Below are 19,426 nucleotides of genomic sequence, written 5' to 3'. Positions count from 1 at the left end.
TTAATAGTCTGGATGGTAAGTTTGGCATAATTCAAGTGACATTCTTTAGAAATGCAGTCATAGCCTATCTTCCTTTTAATCAAAGGTATTTTATATGATGTAACTAAGGGCTTGTGCCAGACCACAGCTTGGAATGTAAAGAACTTAGGACCACTAGAATAAAATATCTTCTTTTGTGTTATCTTCTTATGTACTTATTTGTGTTTATTTATGAATGCCTATGAAATCCCCTAAATAAAGAAAATGCTTGCAAAATATTACGCTAACAAAGTGTTCTGATAATAATCTACTTTACCCAATGGCTTTCATTTTCCCCCCTATGTCATCTCCTCATATACTGATATTTTAACATTAGTTACTGGGTTAGTCTATAACATATACCGTATGGAATTCTATATGTGAACAATTGCACCAGAATATACCCATCATCAAAATTGAATTTAAAATAAATTAGAACTAAGTTCTTACCCTTTTTAATGAGTCATTCTTTAAACTCTATGCATCCTTCCTTTGATGGCCTAACTTCTTGCATAAGAAGCATCCATAATTAGGATCCTGCTTTTATATAGATTTTCCTTCAGATTGTGGTTGATTGTCATTTGAAAGATCAGTAGAAATGTTTTCTTGAATTGTTCTTTCTTTTCTTATTTTCTTTTCTTCCTTGACTAGATGTCACTAGTGTTCGCCGTTGTTTTCTGCACTGGGAATGCAGGTGTGCCAGAATTGGAATTGCGACTCCAATTCAAACCGAACAACAACGAACTCGAGCATTGAAGTAGGCAGACACAGTGTATGACCGAGATCTGGAGAGATTAGTCACCTATTCAGCCACTTGCTTAGTGTGTAAATTGGATCAAGCGATATTCAGAAGGTGGGGTTCATCCTCTGATGATGGGTTACTCATTTTACTTTCGTACAAAAGGACATTTTGATACAGATGAGATAAAAATGAGAAAGACATCCATACAATCGGTTGTAAAGAACAGTTGTAGGATGCCTCCTCAATGGATGATTTGAATCCAGCATACAAATGTATACTCAAATTATAACTAGAATTATCGGCTACTTAATTATTGTTATGGATTACATTAAGGAATGTAAATCGACAAGCTTGGAAAGTAATGATTACACTAAGGAAATGTAATTTTCTTAACAAGGAAAGTAAACAATTACACTAAGGAATGTAAATCGACAAGATAATTTAAAAGATAGATTTGGTTTGTTTGGGTTGGTGTGATATGATTTTCTTTGTTACATTTTTTTCTTTTTATAGCCTTGATCCGGGTTGTTCTGGTTTCTTCCCATGTTTTGACGATTACTATAACTGCTCTCCACTACTTGGTTTTTGACACCTCTTTCGACACCAGTCATGTCATCACTCAAGCTCGACCACCTTTTTATCGACAACTCTAGTAATGCACAGCACCACCTGATATGTTCTGGCTTCACTTAACGAGAAATCTCCTCCGTACATAACTGCAAATCTCTGGGCGTACCATGCGCATCCGTACAGATCACACGTAATCCCCTCTAATTGGTCGTAGTAGGGTATGACTGTAATGGGGACGAATATTGCCCCCATGTCATTGTATCTCTGACAAAGAGGTGACAATGATGTAAGACCCCTCATTAATGTCACATTAAATGTGTACACACGTCGCTTGGGCGATAACTGCCTTCGGCCAACTCCTTGTAATTTTTCAACATCGGTCATGTTTAAATTAAGCGTCAAAGAAACCCTGTTTTGACATGTGTATTTTCCATTGGTCCTATCAAAACTATAATGATAGCTTAATAAATACTCTCGCTCCTTGGCCGATATAAGCGCCATTTTAAAACTTATCATTCTTACCCCCTCATTTCCTTTCCCAATCCAGAGTTTCTTCTCTGAAACATGTCCTCTTCCTCCAATCTATAATGGTTGCCTCCTCCTCATATACTCCCTCCTCCGATCAGATGGACATCATGGCTGTGATGGACATTCTTGGTGACAAGTGCGTTGAGAACATAATTTTTTAATCACCTCTGGGTAGCAAATATCTTTGCTTGGGTCCAGCATTATCCACCAAGACAGAGGCTAAAGAGGTCTGGCCACTAGATCCGTTTTTTCCTATTTGCCCTGGGAAAACTGTGTTGATTCAATTTAGAACCATCCTTGACACCACGAATGCATTGAAGATCCCCCCCCAATGGACATGGTTAAAGTCCATTCAAGATTGGGAATCTTGGTTCCTTCGCGTGTCATCACAGTATGAGGAAACCTGGAGAAGATTTGTCATCTATGAATGCATCAAACTCTTCGTCTAGGAGTATTAGGCCAATCTGGCTATCCTTTATGATATGATGGCATTTTAGAGCACGTCGATGAACTCATTCTTCTACGGTTGTGGTCTGATGAGCCCAAATGTCATGGACATCTCATTTCTGACTAATCTACTACCTTTTAGTATGGTAGTTTATCCAAGTTATGTCTCCAAGCAATGCAAGGATTTTCTCGGCAAGACCGCCAAGGCCTACACTAACTTCATGAAGGCCTATAGTAAGCTTGACAGTCCGGTCAATGAAGATGAACACGTCGCTTTTCTGCTTCTCTGGATCTACCACCACCTATTGTGAGTGAGTACTCAGCAAGTCACCATAAAGTATGTTACCCTGGCTAAGCAGCTTTGTCAGGGCTTTCGGATCGCTTTAGTGACTGATGTGCTCGGCCACTTGTATAAGGGTATCTAAGAGATAACCCACAAGGGCCTGTACTCTGCAGGAGGACCGTTATGGCTAATCTAGATGTGGTTTTATGCTTACTTCTACCCTAATTTATTTTGTCATATTATGCATGAAGGGAAGCCTTATTCTTCCTTTGGTGATCAAATTCTCCATTCCCTCTTGGAGAGTCTCTCTTGCGAGCTCTACATCATTGTCCTCCTTTCTATAGATAAGACTAAGAAAAGCAAGACTTTCATGCCTTTCTCTAAGGGAGAGAAATATGAGCCAGGCTAGCTCACCGGCTAGTTTGAGCTAGATGATAAGGAATCAACCAGTCGGTTACACTAGGCATTGGGTAGTTACCTCATCGGTCATGATCTTCCGTATAGGGGGACGGTTGAGTAAGGTAAAAATGTCAAGGCCGGGGTCGAGCAGTATTACCCTTCACTACTTGTTGGCAATTTGGCCTCGTCCAATGTATTCCTTGCCCCCTCACCACAAGACCTGCAACCAACCATCATACGGTCGCCTCGTACTGACTGACGAAAGCCTCTACTCTTCCCTCCACTCTTTATTCCACAAAGGGGCAAACACTCTCGAGCTCCCTAGCTATCCCAACCTTCCTCAGGCGATGGATAGCATCCTCAAATGGTGGGAACGTTACTACAATAGGTTGTTAGGCACGAAGGATCCCACCAAGCTCGCCGGCCAATTCACCTCACAATTAAAGTCAAAGAGTAAGAAGAGGGCGGTCGCTCCATCGACCGTCGCCTCTGACCTAAAGAAGACAAGCAAACTGAAGACTAGGTCAACAACTTCCTCTCCTCCTTGAGCTCTAATGATTGAGGCTGCTGTCCCAGCGAGCCAAGAGGTCGTAACAGAAAATCCCGATGCTCCCATGCCTGCTCGTCAACCTCTATCAGTCCCAAAGAAGATATCATATTTGGGAGCTTTGCCCAATCCACCTCTCAAGGCGCCAGTTCTTTCCTTCCAGCACGCCAGTCCTCTTAAACCTTCTCCAATAATAGATGATCGACCCTTACAAGCATCCACTGGGCCTCGACAGCCGTCAGGTACTTCTTCGGCCGAGGCCATATCTTCTTTTGAAACGTACTTCAAAACCAAGTACTGGCCTGGTATTTCTATTGATGAGTGCTCAAAAGAGATTAAGGAAGACTTGAAACGTCATCAGGAGGCTTATTTTAATAAGTATTAGAATAAATGGTGGCGGGACAGAGAAATATTGAATAATCCTGAACTTCCCTTTAATGAGAGGTACGTCACCCCTCATTGTCTTAATCCGCCACTATTCCCCACCTCTACTCGACCGCTCACGACATTAATAAAAAAATCCTCAGATCGTTAGAAATCGGCCCGTCATCTACGCCATCCAATCTGACTTAGGTGGAGATCGTTCGCTCGTTCATTTATCTATATTAAATTTCTAGCTTCTACATCAATTAACATTCCTTTCTTTTCCTTTTGTAGTTTACTCGAGAGCTGACGACTACTAACAAACAAATAGTTATGGCCCAACCAAAAAAATAATAAACATTGGTGGTTGTGGATCCCTTGATCACCGAGATTCTGACTGTTGATTCAGAGGTAATGATCAATACTAAAGGCCTCCCTACTCACAGTCCACCTGAAGTCAGTAATCTTCTTACTGATTAAGAATACATGATTCAAATCCCACATAGTCCCATGCTAGTCAATCAAAGCGTGGGTGTGGCACCTCCCCCTCAGCCATTGATTAAGAGACTCCCACTCCAGCTAATGCTTCTCCCTGCAGGACCGACTTCCATAACGGTCGAGCAGATTCCTGATTTAACTCAGCCTGAGGTTGCTACCGTCAAAGCAGTCATGGCTGAGGCAACGGTCGAGACCGAAGAGATGACAGAGACCTCCACTGGTCAATATCGCAGAGACGACCCCGACCGAGATGGCTGAGACCACTATGGTCGAGACTGCCAAGCCCAACTCCCATCTGTCGCCTATTCCAGAACTTACATCTGCAGATGGTGCTCCTGTCCACAATAACGAAGGTCTCCCTCCCATAGAAGATATCATCTCTTCGTTTGAGAAAGCCTTTGCTGGAGAAGTGACTATGGCCGAATCTCCCTCTACGTCTAGCAATCTATAGGATGTGAAGGCCAAACTGATGACTTCTTTCAAAAGGGGTTGGTGGGGTCTCTTGACACTGATTCGATCGATAAACTCAATCGACTGGTTGAATCATATCACGCCTTCTCCTGGTCAAATCATGCTTTATTCACCAAGGTATCTCATCTCCAAGAACTTTAGGGGCTACGGAAGACATGCTATCATGTTGGTCTCATTGTCGACCGTCTTACGACTGAATGAGATACAACTGAGTCCAAGAGGGCTTTTGCACATACCATCATCAAGGAGCTCGCGACTAGGAATGCTATATGAAAAACTTCCCAGGTCGAGTTGGAGAACCTAGAAGTCAGAATCACAGCTCTGGAGGCGGAGTTAATTGTGTTGAAGCAGTAGTTTACGAATAAACATACAAAGTAGCTTCATCACAAAAAGAAAGTCCTCCAATTGTCTACTGTTGTGCACTCCCAAATAGCGGATAATAGTCGGATTTCTTGGTCAATAGCTAAGAAGGAGGTTGCATTACAAACTGTAAAGGATTATATGGGGATGGCCAGAGAATCATTACAATGTTACCTGCCTTTTGAATTTTGATTGTAGTCATTCTCTTTTCTATATAAATGGCCACTGGGCCATTGTTGCATCTTGTTTCCCCTTCACTCTTACTTTTGTTGCTTTTAAATGACCATTAACTCATCCATGAAATTCGGTAGAACATGAGTTGCTTCCAAACTTTATGCTTTAACTGCTCCACGTCCCTAATTACTCGGAATCGTGTACCGGTTTTCTAGCCACAATCATTCTAGATCATGGGTGTCTAGATTGCCTATTTAAACAACATTTGGTGCCTACTCGAACACACATCCTCCTCCTTTTACTCTATGTCCATGGCTTCCAACTCTTCTTCCCTCATTGCAAGTGTTAAACGTTATTTGAAGGATTTTTCGAATAGGGTTTAAAAGAATACTCCCATTCCTCCTTGTTGTTTGATGTTAATGGTTTTACAATGAATGCTTCATTCGTGGCCTAATGAGATGCAACACTTGGAAAGCTAGTCCAAATGTTGAAGCATCTGTACATTATGGGAGATCGATTCTACGAGCCAACCTTTGTTAACCAAACGAACTCAGAATACCTTCAATAGCCGGCTTCAACCAAGATGGAATCTTTAGCAATGAGTGGAAAATATGAAGTAGCTGGGTATGAACGATTGTATTGCATTCAGATACATCAATTCAACCACACCATGTTGAGGATGTTACAGTCCTACAGAGCTGGATTGATGGAGGAATTGAAGGAGCATAAATACGCTTACTTTGCCAAGAAGATGGATGATCTAGAGGAACTTGCATTCCTGGATGAATAAATCGCCCTGTATCAGGCGTGGTCGAAGGCAAACTTCAGCAATAAGAGGGCGGCCCAGGACATGGTTTCCTCAAGTGCCCTTCATGTTGATCAATTGGTCCATCTCTTGCCACTCATTATCAAAAAAGGGGCCAGCTGGGCTTCATCACAGGAAAAGAATGAAGCAAAAATGCAAGCCCTCCTCGAAGAGTTTAAGAGGATGAAGATTTAGGCCGCTTGACCACTTTTAAGCCTATTATTCTTGTTTTCCTTCTGTTATGATGCAGTCAATGACTTGAGGAGCAGTGAATAAATCTATTGCCAATAAAATTGTCTTGTTTTACTTAGGGCATAGGATGTACTTCTCTTTCATAATGCAGCTTGAGCATTTATCTAAAGGATTATTTTTTGTATCTTGGCCATTGGCCAAGCTCCTATGTTACCATATGGCCACACAGTAATTAGCCATTTCTCTTCTTTTCATGCATATGCCAACTCGGCCCTAGTAACAGTGCTACACTTTTCAAGGAGATCCCATTTATTTCGCTACATTCCCCCATGATCTTGAAAATGAATCGTCGTGGTAGCCATTGGTCTCAGTTCCCAACCGTCACACCTTATCCAATGTGCATTAATGGCTAAATCTCATGCTTATAAAAGCACCCCTTAGGATTCGAAATGCACTATGAGCGTGAATAAATAACTCTATAAACACTACCTGTGACCACATGGATCTTCTTTATCTGTCCATTGAGATTACGGAATAAATTTTTGCAGAAGGGCTCAACTCCTCTAGCTTTTCTCTTTTGCATGACCCTTATCCCTTTCTTAGGGATGTTGCTAAGTTACCCAAAGATCACAGGCCTCCACAAGAGGTTTTGAAGATCCTTTCAGAACTTCAATAGCTTAGAGAAGAATACTCCAGGGCTGACCGGGAGTTTGAACATTACACTGCTTCATTGTCAGGTTTGCCGACCCTCGGTGCTAAATCTAGAGCTTTCTTTACCCGTCACGAATCAGCTTAGAAGAATCAACTATGTTGGTGCAAGTTGTGTTTAAAAATTTATCTGCCGACCTCATCGAGGCCCATCGGCTCTACCCAGACTATGATCAACCCGAGAATGAGGAGCTGGTCGCATTCATCAAGTCCTGGATAACACGTTATTGGGGCCATGTGGAGGCCAATAGGACTAAGAAGAAGTAGGCATATTTAGAGTGTGTGGCCCTCGACCGATGTCTCGCAGTGATCGCCTACTCCTTCGAAGAGCTCATGAGTCAGCACCCCTTGTGGAGCGAGAGATGAAAGATGGTGGTGAATGCGAAGGCGTCAACCGTTGAGAGATTTGAAAAGCTCAAATCAGCCCACTCTTAGTTCAACCGCCTTACTTGCTAAATCTTTTCTCTCTTTTTGTATTTATTTCTCTGTAATCAATTAGCCTTTATCCCGGGACTTTTATTCAAATGAACTATATATTTTTCTAACTCTCTTTAATCTGACTTTTGACGACTTCCTATAATGAAGGGAAGCGAAGTTTTAAGAATCAAACGTTTATATAAACCTTTGCAACCTTCCCGTCTATGTCCTTCAAGGCATATGCTTCCCCCTTGAGGACTTACTTGATGACATAAGACCATTCCCATTTGGGGGACCACTTCTTGCCTAGGGGTCGGTCTTTTTGACTGACAAATCGACGGTACCATTTTGTAGACCGTATCGCTTACCCTGAAAGACATTCCTTTCACCCTTTTGTTACATCCACATCCCACGACCACTTTTTTGGCAATGATCGAATCCAAAGCCCTTATACGGACCTCATCTAGCTCCTCGAGCTTGGCCAACATTTCCTTTGTGAACTCTAAAGGAGTTCACTTAGCCTAATATGTGGTTCGTAGTGATGGTACCATGAATTCCAGGGGTATGACCGCATCGTGGCCATAAGTCAATACAAATGGACTTACCCCAGTGCTGGTGCGAGGTGATGTTCTATAGGCCCAAAGAGCCTAGAACAAATTGGTATGCCGTTCTCGAGAATTTTCTAGATCATTTTCCTCAAAATGTTCTTGATTACCTTATTACTAGCCTCGGCCTAGCCATTAGCCTGGGCATAATACGGAGTCGAATGTAAAAAAGTTTATACAGTATCTATCAGCCATAGCCCACACTTTCTTGGCTGAGAAAGTTGCACCTCAGTCCATGGTAATGGACTCTGGAATCTCGAAACAGTGGAAAATGTTGGTTTCAATAAACCAAATAATCTCTCGATTGACGATTCCTCTCATGGGCTTTGCTTTTACCCACTTGGTAAAGTAATCTGTCACAACAATGATGAATGAGTCCATACGAATTGAAGGTGGGTAAATCTGACCGATCAAATTGATCGTCCATCCTCAGAACGACCATGGCTTTATTATGGGACGGATTTCAGTCGCAGGCACATGCTAGACCGGTCCATTCCTTTGTTAAGTTTCACAACCTTTTGCATACTAGATGAAATCGTCCATCATCATCGATCAGAAATATCTGTAACATCTAAGTGTCAGTTTCATCTTTCTTCCAACCTAGTGGGCCCCACAAATATCTCCGTGGATCTCTTCTATGGCTAGTATAACTTCTTTCTTTGACAAGCACTAAAGTAAAACTCTGTTGACCCCTTTTCTATAGAGTTCGTTGTCGACCATCACGTAATTCGCGGCCAATCTTCACACATTTCTATCAGTCCTGGAATGCAGATTTTGCAAATAGCCCAAGAGAGAAGTCCTCCAATCGTCCTCTATTTTGTCTAGTAAATTTCCATCATTCTTTCTCTTTGAAAAATAGAGGGTAAGGAACTCCTTTGGTCTATGATCGACCGCTTGGCCGAACCTTCTAAGGCATCGAGCCCTGTAGCTAACTGTGGCATTTTGTTGGCATCCACATTATGTTCCCTAGTAACATGCATCAATTCGACTTCTTCAAATAGGTCAAGTAACTGTACTGCTAGGCCATAGTATGGAAATAAAGATGGGCTAGTGCATTTAGACAATCCTGCCATTTGATTTATCACCAACTATGAATCTCTTATGACGATCACAGTTTTTGCGCCCAATTCCAATAACAGCTCTAAGCTGATTATCATAGCTTCATATTCGGCCTGATTATTATTACAATCAAACTCTAATTGGAAGGAAAATTCTGACTGATTCCCATTGGGAGCAACCAAGATCACTCCAGCCCTAGACATATCATGTGTCCTTGATCCATCGAAGATCAGCTTCCATGGTGTGAGTTGTATGTAATATAGATCAAGCATGCTTAGGGGGATTTGTTCCTACGTCTGAAAGGTGATCAGCCAGAAAGTCAGCTATGGCACGGCCCTTTACTGCTTTCTACAGGATGCAATGAAGATCAAATTCAAACAAAGTTAGAACCCATTTACTAATTCGTCTGCTCAAAATCGGCCAGTTCAGCATATATTTTACTAAATTGGTCACTGCTATTATACTTACTCTCTCAACCAACAAGTAATGCCTCAACTTGGTGGTTGTAAAATACAACAACAAGCATAAATTTTCCATGACCAAATACCATCTCTCAGCATCGATCAAAGTTCTTCTCAGGTAATAGATCGCGTGATCCTTTCTATTATCGTCATCTTGTGCTAGAAGGGCTCCAATCGACTCTGTTGAAGCTGCAACATATAGCTTAAACAGTCGATCTTTGATCAGTGGCATCAATACGAGTGGTTTCATTGGAGATTCCCTAATCTTGTTAAAAGCCAAGTAGTGTTTCACCTCCCAAAAAAATTTGAAACCCTGCTTCAATTTTATCAACAGAGGAAAAATGTTAGTTTTACCTTTACAGTTAGATATGAATCTCCTTAAGAAATTGACGTGGCCCAAGAATTTTTATAATTTAGCCTTGTTTCTCAATGGAGGAGAAGTAATCACGGCCTGAGCCTTGTTCTGATTGACTTCGATCCCTCTTTGGTGTATAAGGAATCCTAAGAAGTTTCCAGCCGAGACCCCAAAAGAGCATTTCAAGGGGTTCACTTTCAATTATGGAGCCTCTTCGCTTAAAAGACTTGAACAGGTGGACCAGATGCTCCATTACATCAGTAAATTTGACTATTATGTCATATATATAAACTTTCATGAAGCGGTCGATCACATAATGGAAGATAGCATTCATTGCCCTTTGGTATGTGGCCCCTACATTCTTTAATCCGAAAGACATCACTACCTGGCAATAAGTTCACAATGGTCCTGCACACCTAAATGTTGTCTTTGTAACATCGTCTAATGCAATATAGATTTGGTTATATCTAGAATGCCCATCCATAAAAGACACAATCCTATGTCCAATAGCCCGATTAATGAGTTGATCGGCCACCAGCATGGGATATTCGTCCTTCGGTGTAGTTAGGTTTAGATTTCTAAAATCGATACATACCCTCAACTTACTATTCTTTTTCATCACTAAGACCACATTTAACATTCATTTTACATATTTGATTGGTCTGATAAAACTTGCCTTCAAGAGTTGTTCGATCTCTTCTTTAATCTTAAGGGAACTTTGTCTGTCATCCACCTAAGTGGATGTTTGTACGACCGATAACCCTCTTTCGTGGGTAATCTATGCTCAACCAAGGATTGATTAAGCTCTGGCATTTCATGGTAATCCCATGCAAAGCAGTCGACGAACTCAAAGAGTTATTTCACTAATTGCTCCTTCTCAAGAGGTTGTAACAGATCGCTTATAAACGTTGGTTTTAGATCCTATTACATACCCATATTGATCTCGACTAACAGATCCTGGACTTGAGGTCAAGAATCTTCCTTTTCCTTTAATGCTTCTTCAAATTCAATATTGTCTCCTTTGGTCAATTCTTCCAACTCGGCCAAATTCACAAAACAGCCTTCATTGGCTTCTCCTAAGCTTTCTTCAAGTCTTTTTATTATGGCCGTGAGTCAGCCCATTTCACTTCATTTCTTGGTATCTCAATCATGAGATCTCTTTAATGGTGTATTGGGAGGCCAGCCGATATAAGATAATGTCTTTCGGCCAAGCATCATTGGTTTTGGTGATTTTCAGAATAGCCTGCACAATGTTGTCTGGGTTTTTTTCTACTATAATCCAGTAGGGCGGCCGAACTTATTTCTCCCAGTGAATCTGATAGGTCCCACTTATTCACCATAGTAATAAGCCTCGTTGGCATTTAATGTGGCCAAGAAAGGTTTGTTGTCGGTCGGGACTAGCTCGACCTTGTTTTGGTTCCAAAAAATCATAAACCGGTGGAGAGAGAATGGGATGCATGCAAAAGAATGGATCCAATCTCTCCCCAGTAACGCGTTATAGCTTGACGAAGTATCCACCACAAAAATGGTGCCAAAACTATTTTAGTGCCTATGGTCAAATCGACCAACAAGACACTATGTGTGTTCGTGACATGGCCGATAAAATTACTAACGGTCACTTCTGACGGGATCAGATTGGTCGTGGTCTTCCCTAACATAGCCATCATTCTCCATGGCAACAAGTTCACTATAGCCCCATTATCCACCAGAATTTTGGTAATAAGATGTCCATCTAGATGAGTCGATATGTACAATGGCTTAAGGTGTTGCGTAATGTTGCGGGTGGGTTTATTGATAATTACCCTTTCGGATACACCTCCAGCCGTAACAGTAATTGTGTCAACATGTGGTGCTTTGTCACCTTCTTATTCATTTTCCTTGCTCTCTTCAAACTAGAAAGAAGCATGTTGTATGATCACCAGAGGAGCATATTCTTCTACATCACTAGCCATTCTGTTTGGTAAAGTGGGCCTCGCTTGAAAGATGGACAACAAGGTGAAAACCATATTGCAATGAAATGTCACTAGTGGCAACAAACTAAACATAATTTTACCACTTAAATTTTGCCCCCCTGGTGTTTTAGATACAATCTCCTTAATCTGATTAGAGTATTAATCAGCCGTGAGTTTAGCCAACAGACCAACGAGCGAGGAGTTCTTCAGAGTATCGGCGGTCGATGAGAGTTCATTGGCCTGCCATTCCCCTGTTGGGAAGCAATCGTCACTAAGGTAATATAACAAATGACCACAACTATCTCCTTCTTTAAGATCTCCCAACTGACCTGAATCGTCAAGGCCATCTAGACCCTCCTATACTGCTTTGACCATGTTTACAAGCAACTGTTCATCAGAAATGGAAATCTTCTAAAAAGGATGGGGCATCTAGTCGACGAGATGACTTTTCCTCTTTCATTTTCATTATAACAGTAGCTCACTGTATTTTCCATTGGCACTTCTGGATCCTTGTTAAAGCTTCCGGTGTTTCTGGAAACTTTGGATGGGTGACTCGTTTCCATACCCCTTCACATGTAGCAGGGGGTTTAACCATCTTTGGCAAAGGCGAACCTCATCGAGAATGGCGTTCGGAGGTCAAACGTGGCGGCTGGTAACGGTCAGGACTGTGATCATGATCCTCCCTTTTTTTCTTGGGAGAGTCTACTGTCTGGGACGTGATCTCCCAAGTGCATCGGCCACAGATTAGAGGACCTTAGTGCCTTTTTCTGATGGGGATCGACTGATCATCTCAAGGATGAAGAACCCACTAGCACCCTTACATAGGTCTGTCGGGTATTCTTCGTTGGCCATCCGAGTCGAGATCGATCTTTGGTCGTGGCTGGTTCCTGAGATTGGTGGTGACCATGTTCACCTCAATATTGGTCGGGAACAGGTCAGTGTCGATCAACATCGCCTTTTCACCTTTTTCTGTAAATTTTAATAGCCCATAGTTGATGTGGTCCTGAATGATATTCCTAAACAAACATACTTGTTAGTTGAGTTGGACCGAGTTTCATGCCACTTGCAGTACTCGATCTTCTATAATTTGTTGCCAGATAAATTTATGATTTATAAGAATTTTAATAAACTTTTCAGCCAACAAAATATTAAATATTTCTTCAGCTCAGGTGATATCAAAGGTGTACACCTTCTGAGCCTTTTGTGCGGTCAGGGCGGTCGACTCTTTGATCAATGCTGAACATACCAATGGCTTCTTAGCCATTACTTCGAAAATCACAATCTCATAATTAAAGTTGTTTTAATACTTCCCTAATGACGAGTTCTTCTACTAGCCCCTTCTTGCAGGAGCTATTCGTAATCAGTGACCTTTTTAATCAAGTCCTATAAATCAACAAACTTCGTACCTATGAATTTCTTACGAAGCTTATACTCCAATCCGTCTTGTGCTAGTTGCACTATAAGACTCATAACCTTGTAAGACCGAACATACGCTTCATTTTAAGGTGCTGGTATGTTCCTGGTAGACTAGATTAATGAGTTTTCATCATGACCATATTTTAGTACCACAACACCCCAAGACTTATACCCTAGTGACCGCACGAGTGCTATGATTTCAATGCCACGTGGCACACCCCATTGCAATCCCTAAATTAGAAGCTGCAATTTTGGCACAATCCGAGAGGAGAGATGTTGTTTTGTGACTTCGGTACACTCGTGGTTATGCTCATTTTTAAAAAAAAAAATCACCCTGAAAATCCTCCTTATAGGTTCCCAGGATCGGAACCTAGCACGTGAGAGCTGGGATGCGAGAATGGGGTACTAGGAAGGCTGTCGGCACCGGATTCGGCGGCCAGGAATTTTGTGAACCCAGTTCCTAATTTTGGGGAGTGACATGTACAAATTCAACCTCAATCATGACCACTTTACATCAGCTTTCACGTGCTTGAACCGAATAATATATCTTTCACATGATTCCCTCAATATCGGCCATGGTGATCTCTCTGATTTTGGAAAAAAAAAACTGAACGTGGAATTTATCTTCCAGCTCCTACCAAGTATGTACTAAGTCTGGTAGCAAGTTTAAATACCAGGTGAAGGCCGATGCTATCAATGAGTGATCGCATAATTGTAACTTAGTAATTGTTGTTAGCCAGCTCGCCACACTACATTGTGAACCGGCTGACGTGATCAATAGTTGACTAACCAGGCTTGCTCGAGAACAGGGCTAAATCCGGTCGATAATTTCTCGGTAATAGATGTTGCCAATCTACCCACTCGGGATACGGTTTGTGATACACAAGAATAGCGTTGCGACTAATCACTTGGCCAATAACTTCTTGAACAATTTATATGATCTAGTCGCGGTCCACCCGCTGAGGCTCTAAGGCTAGTGGGTGATCCAGACCAAACTGGTTAAAATTATCTTAGAATCTAAGGCCCTATTGTGGAATGAACCCACCTAGTGGTTTATGATTTTTATTTTTGGGTATAAAATTCCTGACTTCCTACTTAGGTCACCTAACTTTCATAAGATGTGGCGCATTCCTTACCTCCGAGATAGGAATTGGTGGTGGGTTACATTGTATAGGCGACATTGGTGACAATGGAACCACGTTGCCAACTGAACTTCCATCGGCATTATGTTGTGTTGCCTGTGGTGTTCGTTCTGTTATCAAAGTCATCAATTATTGCATGGCTTTAGTCTGGCTGTCATGTAGCAATTAGTGCTCTCGGCCTGAATACAGAATTGTTCCCATTGGGCTCTTCTGTATTCTTACACCATCTGATTACGCATCTGAACATCCCGGAGTATAACAAACACCTCATCTGGGAGCACTATTTGGGATGTGGATGGCCCCGCTAGGTCTCCAGTTGGGTTGTTATTTAGATTCAACGCCTTAGGGGGTGCAGGAACCGGCACATCCTCGCCAGGACGTGGTGCGGTCGGTGTTGAGGGCTCAACTCGAGCAATACGAGCACTCCTATGCATTTTTGGCAATATCACACTGGTAATCTAGAAACAATGTCCCACCGGGTGTGCCAAAAATTTGTTCGTCGTTGTTTCCTACACTGAGTATGCGGGCGTGCCAGAATTATAATTGCGGCTCCAACTCAAACCAAACAACAATGACCCTTAGTACTAAGGTAGGCAGACACGTAGTGTATGACTGAGATATGGAGAGATCGATCGCCTATTTAGCCACTCGCTCAATGGGTAAATTCGATCAGACAATATTCAGATGGGTGGGGTTCATCCTCTGTTGATGGGTGACTCCTCTGCCTTTCGTACAAAAGGACCTTTCAATATATATGAGATGAAATTGTGAAAGACATCCTTACAATCAGCCACAAAGAACAGTTGCAGGATGCCTCATTTATGGATGATTTGAATCCAACATGCGAATGTAGACTCGAATTACAGGTAGAATACTGACTACTTAATTACTGCTACGAATTACACTAAGGAATGTATATCATCAAGCTTGAAAAGTAAATATTACGCTAAGGAAACGTAATTTGCATAACAAGTAAACGATTACACTAAGGAATGTAAATCGACAGGATAATTTGAAGATAGATTTGGTTTGTTTGGGTTGGTGTGAGATGATTTTCTTTGTTACATTTCTCTTCTATTTATAGCCTTGATTCAGCTATTTTGATTTCTTCCCACATTTTGATGATTACTATAACCGCTCTCCACTACTTGCCTTCTAAACACTTCACACGTTTTGCTTCCTTTGCTTCCTCTTTTGACACTTATCATGCAATCACTTTTTATCGACTGCTCTAGTAACGCATGGCACCTCCTGATACGTTTTGACTCCACTTTTCGAGAAATCTCCTCTGTACATATTTGCAAATTTATGGTGCACCATTCGCATTCGTATAGATCACATGTAATCCCTTTTGATTGGTCGTAGCAGGATACAGTCATAATGGGGACGAGCAACTAGGTGTGCACTTTTTGTCTTGCCCAACCTTTTGAGTCTCTCTTCCTCATGAACACACTGAGTTAATATCAACTTTTCCCTTTGAGTTATAACTAAATAAGAATTGACCAAATTATTGATGGAGGGAGTTCAAAACCAAGAAAATTAGGAGTTCATCCTCAATCTTAATGTCTTATGCGTGAGTTTTTATGACCACATCGGACAATTCATCAATGTACTCCCTGATATTTCCCTAACCATTATAAGTGGCTCAAGTCAGCTTACGTAGAAGCGAACTCAACCTAATTTTATCCTACTTCTAAAATCGGTTCCCTATTTTGCTCAAGAACTCTTTAGCTTTCATGATATCGGGCATGCCACCTTGTATAGTCTTAGAGATCGAGTTCTTTATGATTTTGAGACATATCTTATCTGACTTCGTCCAAGCCCACCTGTAATGAGCTTTATCTTATTCTTGATTGGAGTTAGAGGGTTTTAGAGGCTCTGCTTCTTCTAAGACAAAATATAAGTCCATGCAACTTAGAGACTATTTCAATGGATGACTTTCATTTAGGATAATTAAACCTTTTAAGTAAAGGTATAACACTAAATTAGGTTGGAAGGTTGGAAAGATTCATAACTAGACACACCAAGTATATTAGTTATATTAAAGAATAAATAAGTCAAATTTAACACTACATGAACGTAAACCCCAAACATCATGTATGTACTTACATTTAATTGATTAGGGCCTTCAATCAAAGGACCCAAAATGATGATGGGCCATAATCATCAAATTTTGGCAAGAACTTGACATATCATCACAATTCCTCATATAGAAAAAATTGCAACATACAGGGGTTTCTACTAAACATGAAGCTAACCAATGCTAATAAAACAAATCTAAGATACAAATCACCTTTAGGTGATATTGATCTTTCAAACTTATATCATTGTCACCAATCACTTCACTCTTCTCTCATCCTGCCAAGCAGTTATACATATTTATTTTGACCACCTCCTGCAATGGATATGAATGTACCTTAATACAATTCTATAATGAAGAATCACTGAATTTCATATATAGAAGTCTAATAACAAAGATCTTCGCCGATTGAGATCACTTTGGTGGCTAACACAACCAGCTCCAATTCCTACATCTAGACTCAAGGATTGCTACATGATCCTGCCCATAATGGACCATTCTGCATGAGTTCTGATTCGGCCTAAAATACAGCTGATATTGACCACCCATAAGCTAAAGCATCCTTAACTAGATGACGATTTGGTTTGTTTTCAATTAATGGTCAACCTTGAATATCAGCCTAGAATAATAGATAATGACACTATTTTAGGCCATATCAGAACTCAATTGAATAAATATTTTTACTTAATTACTTAGGCCATCTATCAAGAAAAATGCTCCAACCATCTATATATTAATTTAAGTTTTACTCGTACTAAAGTGGCCCAAGTGCAATGAATTTAGATGTTTAAAATTATCATTAAAGGACAATAGGCCTAAGACTTTAAAATAGGCCCCAAATGATCTAAAGAAAGATAACATTGGGTCCAGGGATGGGCCTAGTAGGAACATTAAATAAGCGCCTGAAATTGGGCTTGATTCAACAAGTCATGGTCTAAATCTCAACCCTTGGAAAATTCTAAAATCCCCTCAATTGGGCCTTACTTCAACATAACCAGGCCTAAAATGTAGCCTATATCAAACATTCAAGGAAGCTTGGCCTAGAATAGTTAGCAACTGACCCAAAAATGGCTTTGGCACTAGTGAAGGAGGGACCCAATCAGTTGAAATGGGCCCAATGCCTGGATTTTAAACAACAGCAATAGGCCTAAAATTGAGTTGGATTTCATTAAGTACGGGCCAAAACAAAAGCCTAGATATATACTGCAAATATGCCCAAAATTTGGATTCTAAATGAGCAAGAAAATGGGCCCTAAAGTTACTAGAAAGCAAGAATAAGCTCGTGCTAGGCCCATTCCTACTGCACTAAAAGAGGCCCAAATCGAGCCAAGAATAGTTGACCCAAACCCATACTCAAAAAGGAAATCCTAAAAAACTATCTCCGAACATGGAAAGAACCAATCTTTACCAAAACCCGTGACAACATCCTTCTCCTCCATTGCCACTGACGATTACTTTAGGAATCCGATGGCCTATGCAATGCGTGATCAGCCACAGTGCATGCCCGTCACCGTATAATCCGACTACCACCAAAACTGCTATTAATGGAAAAGTTGAAGTATATGTGGAGGTGAATTTTGGGCCTAACCGCCATGACTTTCGAAGCTTAACCATCAGTAGATGTCAATCTCTATCTTTGAAGGGGAGCAAGACCACTCTTGGGGTTGCCAGATTTATGGATTCACGACTGTTCGATTAGGGTGTGTCGGCCATTAAGGGCGATGGGTTTGCTTGAGGAGGGCAACGGTTTGAGACAATGGGTGATGATGACAGTCCATACCACTGTCGGATCTAGAGAGGAAAGGGAAGAGGAGGTGGCAATGATTTTGGTTTTCATGGTTGATGTCATCATAAATGTCTGTCGGTAGTGGTGAGGTACGGTTTTCCTTTTGTATTTATATGTGATTAATATAGCCGTGGATAATTGATGGTGAGGGCAAGCCTGTTGTGAACAAGCCCCTCTAATCTTCTCCACCCACACGGTGATGGTTGCACTGCCAAGGGAAGAAAGGGGCAACACCCATCGTTGTCGTGTAGATCACTTAATTTTACGAAGTGAAGCATGAAGGGAGTTATTATTCTGATTCTTTACGTATATGACATCATTATCATAGATAGCAGTTTTATTAGAATTACTGACATCAAATGCAATATTCAACAATAGTTTCAAACCAAAGATCATCGTATTTTAAGATACTTTCTTTGAATAATTAATGAGAGGTGGCTTACTTAACTTCTAAGATTACTTTAAATCAAAGGAAGTATACTTTGACCTCTTGTGAGAGACTGGAATGCTCAGATACAAACTCTATAACACTCAAATTGAGAACTACAAATTGGCCAATGACCAAGTGAAAATGTTTATAAAACCAAAAAGATATCATCAACTAGTCGAGAAACTAATCTATCACACAATTACTCAACCAGATATCTCCTTTGTCGCGAGACTAGTCAACAAATTTATATATCAAGATGAAATAGAATATTAGGAGGCAGTGGTACATATTATACAATATTTAAAAGGGACCCCTGGACAAGGACTAATGTATAGGTCCAACAACCATCTTCATGTTAAGGCATATGCTAATGGAAATTGGGTAAGATCTATAACTGATAAGCACTCCACCCATGGGTATTATACATTTATTGGAGGTAATCTAGTGACTTGGAGAAGGAATAAACATAATATCGTAGCTAAATCAAGCATTGAGGCCAAATATACAGCATTGGGATATGCTAATATTTCATCCTCTTCACCTAGTATCCAATGTGAGGCTGATATATAGTTGCAAAAGAAAGAGATTCATGATAAAAGTCTATGTTTCTTGTAATAA

At 40.9% G+C, this 19,426-nt stretch overlaps 1 protein-coding gene across 2 annotated transcripts in view; it reads right to left on the bottom strand.

Moving 5' to 3' along the window:
* LOC131248838 (isochorismate synthase 1, chloroplastic-like) overlaps positions 1 to 19,426 on the bottom strand; it is a 136,795-nt gene that overhangs the window by 93,157 nt on the left and 24,212 nt on the right. The gene's annotated exons all lie outside the window — the stretch shown is intronic.

The sequence above is a fragment of the Magnolia sinica genome, chromosome 6 (genome assembly GCF_029962835.1).
Source record: "Magnolia sinica isolate HGM2019 chromosome 6, MsV1, whole genome shotgun sequence".
Lineage (NCBI taxonomy): Eukaryota > Viridiplantae > Streptophyta > Magnoliopsida > Magnoliales > Magnoliaceae > Magnolia > Magnolia sinica.
Note: the sequence above shows the minus strand (reverse complement) of the source record. Positions and strands in the feature narration are given on the sequence as shown.